Source organism: Hesperophylax consimilis, chromosome 5, assembly GCF_061612785.1.
Source record: "Hesperophylax consimilis isolate HC1 chromosome 5, BYU_Hcon_1.0, whole genome shotgun sequence".
Taxonomy (NCBI): domain Eukaryota; kingdom Metazoa; phylum Arthropoda; class Insecta; order Trichoptera; family Limnephilidae; genus Hesperophylax; species Hesperophylax consimilis.
The window spans coordinates 30,979,107-30,985,175 of record NC_142840.1 but is presented as its reverse complement, the minus strand read 5'-3'; the positions used below and the strand labels follow the sequence as shown (position 1 = coordinate 30,985,175).

General features: G+C 35.4%; 1 long non-coding RNA gene across 1 annotated transcript; it reads right to left on the bottom strand.

Moving 5' to 3' along the window:
- Positions 1-951: 951 nt before the first annotated feature.
- LOC149423777 (uncharacterized) lies at positions 952-2,446 on the bottom strand. The gene is made up of 3 exons (XR_016302228.1): positions 2,279-2,446; positions 1,326-1,466; positions 952-1,081 (listed from the first exon to the last, which is right to left on the bottom strand). It is a non-coding gene; the product is annotated as an uncharacterized LOC149423777 (long non-coding RNA).
- Positions 2,447-6,069: the final 3,623 nt, after the last annotated feature.

Below are 6,069 nucleotides of genomic sequence, written 5' to 3'. Positions count from 1 at the left end.
TAGGTTGATTAACTAAACTTCGGTTGGAATAGCCCTACCGATATAGGTGTTTTAGCTCTATACTGCTAGCTTATTATTAAATGGGAAGTGCAGCTTTGCAGTTTAGCTGTAAAACAATACAGGGTGTAAATGTAACCACCATCAACTCGAAGGATTATACCCATAATTCAGAATCATGGGTTAAATACTTTGAGTTGCAGGTAGTTTATTACAACCCTTTTGAGAGTTGAAACCTAAATAAATAAATATTATGTTTTGTAAGACTAGAAAGTACTTATTAAAAACCTCATTCATATAAAAGTTATTTTGTTAAGAATCGTCTCTCAAAATATTGTTTCCAGCTACCAGCAAAGCCTCAAAAAAGAAAACACGTTTGATCATATTATCATTTTTTATTATAATTTTTTTTAAATATAGTAAAAGATGTTTGTGTCCTGATTTGGCAAATTCTTTTCGGCGCTGCCTGTATGTGTCTAGTAATTTACCTTTAGCAGCAATTTTTTGGGTAGGCCCAAAACACACATATGGGGTGAAATATACATCTGCGCTTTCTTTATTAAAGACTTTGGTGATTTGAAAAGCAAATTCATAAAATCTCTTGCTTGTAATGGATCTATCTGGATTACCCTGCAATTCCTTACTTATAATAGTACTGCACAGTCTGGCAGAATTGTCCAACAGACCCTTTGACTCAAACTGCATTAAAAGTGCTTGCCCTTCATTGATTGATAGGAGATAATTGCGTAAGTCCTGGAACACAAAATTAAATTGCATATTGATTACATTACTAATAACCACTTCTATAATCATCTTAATATCAGTCACAGGATGGCTATTCTACGCTGCCACTACTAAAATACATATATCGGAATGTATAAAACAATTAACCTAAGTTACTTGGGTATCTGAAACTTACTAAAATTATTTAACTTACATTCGAAATTTGCTCTTCAAAAGCTTCTTGCGTTATTCTTTGTGATTTGTTTTTATTTTCCAACAAGGAAATGTCATTTACAAGGAAGTCATCGTGTTGATAATATATGGGCGTTGTTTGTTTGGAAGTTGAAGGTATATCTTCAATCTGAAACAAAAAGCGGGTATGTACACAAAGGGGAAAGAAAAGGTGAAGGGGTCAAGCTTTGTTTTTATCCCTTTGGAATTGCTTGACCCCCCGGCAGTCGATTTATTCATTAATTACAGGAATTATTATTTTAAATACTATTATTTTTGTATCAAAATCGCGTCCGGTACAACTATTTCCAAATGGTTAGCCAAAAAAGGCCTAGGTATACAATATGTCATCATTACTGCTTTTAAAAACTTACACTTATGACAGGTGGATTAATAACATCATTGAGCGCATTAATGTGTGCTGTAGGCAGTGCCCGGTGCCCTACAGTCGGAATCAATTCTTTAATATCATCTTGAGATATTATCAGGAGTGTTTTCGAGTCTATGGCTTGAGTCTGAAATAAAGAAAAAAAACGACGAGAAAATACAAAAATTTTCAAAACAAGAAAATAAAAATTTATTTTTCAAAGGAATGAAAATTATTCATGAAAAAAATGTATATTTATACAACAGCAGATACCGAACACCCTGTATCATGAATCAAGTAGAGATAAAATAGTTTTAATAATGAAATTATTTCATTTATATGAAAATTTCAAATGTAAACATTAACAATGGGTGGTCACCCTGTATTTAAAAAAACATATCCCTCCCAAAAAAAACATCAGAATTCAATGTTCAAAATGTTATGTCCGAATTAATAATTTGCCATACACATTTATTAAAATTAAATATAACCTGCTATGATTGACCATCCATCGGTACGATTTCAAAGCTAGTTTGGTTGGTTCTAGTTTCCGGCTAGGGTAAAACTGTAACTTAGAAAATACTACAGTTTCAAACAACATTCGTTCAATACAAAATAATACTGGCGGAAACAAACAAAGAAATAAAGGCGCCCTTGAGGTGATTTTGCACAAAAACGGCGCTATACAAGTGATCCAATTATTTTTTTTTTATATACCACTCTCTGTAACTTGTGTCATAACTCCTGACACAATCTTGGTTGTAGCGTCAACACGCACTCTTCAAACTAGGTACATAATAAATACAAATCTTCTAAATCTATTGCGTAGGTACTTGAGTCATGGAATAATGAAGGTGCCAGTTTCTAAATCAAATAGAATGGATATTATCATAATATATAATATCATAGTTCCATGATCTAAATTCTAAATCAATAAAAAAATGAAAAAAGAAAACTCACCTTTAAATGTTTCTATGTAAGCCTCCAGATTCCAAGAAATTAAATAATCCTCCACGGTTTTGTCTGCCATTATCACTAGGAACTAGGAACAGCGGTTAACATAAATTCAATTCAATTCAAAAATAAATTCGCAACGCGCGCAACGAACGTCAATTCACGTATGGTGCGAACTGTGGCGATCTGAGAACTGCGTCGCTACTGCGTCGTAAATGAACACCTGCGTCGACCGCTAGCGACGACAAAAATATTTACCAAAGTTCGGGAGATTTAACTAAAGTTTTGTTGCACTTTGCCTAAGTTTGTGCAAAGCAACTAATTGTTATGTAAAAATACCAAATTTAGATATTCCAACCTCAGTTTTGCTATATGAACAAAACATTTAACCAAACTAGATGTTTAGTTAAATTTAGCTAAATACTTTGGGAAGTAACACATAAACTTAACTAAAGTTACTAAAGTGAAATAGGTTTAGTTTACTTTAGCTTGATTAACCAAACCGATTATTTTGTTTAGGTAAGTATGCTTTTAGTGTGCTATTATTAAAGTTTAGTTGTAATAGCTCAAGCACATTTTACTAAACAACGACGGTATCTGCACATAAAGTATTTTAGGTAAAGTAGCTGAAGTTTAGGCGATGGTTACACGACTTCAATTAGCTTAACACTTTAGCTAACTCATTTTTTTCAGTGCAGGTTAAGCTAATACATTTTTTATTGTAAAATATTTTTGTTTAAGAAAACACCAAATGTTTTTCGTCGAAATATTGCAGGGTTATTAAAAGGGTTGTTAAAAAATAGAAATCCAAATCAATTGTTGGTTTGACCTTCGACCAAGAACTTTTTCTACCCGCCACGCTTTTTCCGTGGGTAAGTTTTAAAAAAAATAATTCATATTCAACTCTTTTCACCCACACTACATACTACATTGGAAAAATTTCACCTGTGGCGCTCTCCTTGTGAGAGTTGTAACTAATTTTCGGCTCCCTTCGCTCTCATCACTTACTCTAGTTGGAGATGTCATAGTTCCTCAGGATCAATGTAATCAATAATGGTATCATCGCCTAGACAAATTGACGCCCGGGGCGGACGCTCCCATTACGCCTGCATAGGGTAGGTACTCGACAGCTTGTTTTTTAGTTTATTCTGACTTCTTCACTGTTCCTTCCCTGTAAGTTCCATAAAAAGAACGCCCCTGCTCTAAGGTCTTCTGTGCGTGCGATCCCAGCTTGCAAGGACAGAGAAGCTCATCATCCTGATGGAGCTTATCACGACCACTCTCGGTGGATAATTTCGAGGTGGTGAGAGTCCTTCTGTGGAGCGTCCACAGCATACACACAGCTTACCAAAACATATCCTGATGGACCATGACCATATCTGGTCTGACCCAGATTCAGATGCGGACGAATAAGCAACTAGCAATAGGTATTTCCTAATCTAACGACTTCCTTCCCAAATATATAACGTTTATATATGTATTTATATTTTTTATACAGGGTTTTCTAATAAGAGGTGTTATTTTGATATTCAATCGTAAAATATCAATGGTTTCGTTACTTGTGTGGCACGTAACGCCGTCTTGTTGAAATTAAACGTTGTACAAATCAATACCATCCAATTCCAGCCATAAAAATCATTAATCATCTCTCGATAGCGATCCGTTCACCGTAACTGTTGCTCCAGCCTTGAGGTCCAATGACTCCGCTGGACCACAAACTGCACCAAACAGTCACACGTTGAGAATAGAGAGGCTTTTCAACAATAACTCTTGAGTTTTCCGAGCCCCAGATGCGACAATTTTGCTTGTTGACGAAGCCACCGAGGTAGAAATGGGCCTCATCACTCAAAATGATTTGCATTTGATTCACTCCAAAAGTAACATCTACCAGAGTAGCGGACTATTCAAAATAACACCTCTTATTGGAAAACCCTGTATAATATTTTATAATCTTTTATGTATATGTATGTTTATTCTTTATCTTCCACACACCTCACATTGCAGGACATCATAACTGATGTTAATGAAGGCCATATCTGTTTCACGTTGACAGATGGCCGTTTCCTCCTGAATGAGGTTTTCTGAGATTTTCCTCATTCGACAGGCAAATTAAAAAAATAAGACGCAGCTGAATTTCCCTCCCAATCCCAACATAACACAAACAGATAGGTATGTAGTATATGGCTGTGGTTGGCTGCTGGTGATACTGGGGATGAATATGATGAGTACAAACATGCAATTTTAGTAGGGTTTTTAGATTACAAAATTTTCCCTACCGAGAAAATAAGGCCTTTAAGTCCATAATAGCCAGGTAACATTTTAAACACCCTTAAGAGGTAAAAATTGTAAGGCGCAATGACGCCGTTCTATTTGTATAAAGAACTGTAACTTTCAATTCAGTAAATTTGTAAAATGGTTCAAATTGATGGCGGAAAATTTTTTCTAAGCCTAGCACCGATCGAACTAAATTTGGTCTAAAATTTATGGTCTGAAGAGAAAACAATAAATACAATGTAATGTTCAATTTATTGTTGATTTATTTGGGTCGTTTTATTCATAGTGAAGCGCCCTTTAGTTCACCGCCGTAAAAATAATTTAAAATATTATGTTTATTTAATATCATTATTTATCGATAAAAATAAATACGTCAGAAGAGAATTCGAAATACAGTCTAATGTCATTTTCCGCGCGTTCCCGCGTGTAACTCGGCAAGGGGCCCGTGATGTATAATCCTCTAACGCGATTAACAAAACAAGATAAATAAAAAAAAACTTCTCCGCGAACGGGGGACTGAGGGGCCGAAAGTGCCGAACCGTGTTCACGGGGGCGTGTAATTGGCTACAATACGTTACCTGAGCATTTTAATTAATCTTGAAACAACCTGCCCCGGCAGGTACCGGCCGTACAGTTCGCCTGTCCACCTCGTATAGCTTTCTGTAGCCTTCGCGACGCGTCGCTTGAGTTATGGCGGCAATTACCGATGATAACGACGACTGGCGACATCTAGCGATATTCGGCGCAATGAATCTGTTTATTACTGGGAGATGGAAATATATTTTTCAGTAAAGAGATTGCCGTGTATTAGTAATAATTAAAACATAGTATACCTATCGCACCTAACCAGATAATGAAATTTGAACTGTCATATTAACGGCAACTCTTCATAAAAATGTGTAGGGTTATTTTTCGTGACGCTGCATGGCTATGACATCCCTGGAGAATTTATTATGGAAGAAAGGTGGCAAATGCTACTCCGAGCTAGTTACTGTATCAGAAATGTGCAATAAGGTGTAATAATGATAGGATTATATTTATGGTGCCGTTGTCATGAGAAAATCACCTAAAGGGTGTAGTCACCTTTAGCAAAACAATGTTGATTTGTTTTTTTATGATAAACTGTTTCCCGATTTTTCCTTTTCGTCAATAAAAATCTAAAAGTCCTTTGTTTTCTTGTCTATTTTTTCATTTTTTCTTTCAAATTCTTATCTCAATCATGTTCAGACGAAACTTGTTAGTAAAACCAATAAATAAATAAAGACAAACTAATGAATTATTAGAACTCCTTCAAAACTTTCGAAGCAACAAATAAATCCCTAACACAACTTTCCAAATTCACACAATATAGGAGGGCGCTATCCCGAAAATATAACCATGATGTTTTTAAAAGTTTAAGGTGGATGAGTGAGGAAGCCGGCAGGTAGGCACTAGATAGAAGGATAGGAACAGTTTGGCAAAAAAATATTCCGCCCGCTATTTCGGTATTTTTGAAGTTGTCATTTTTTGACATTTGACAGGTA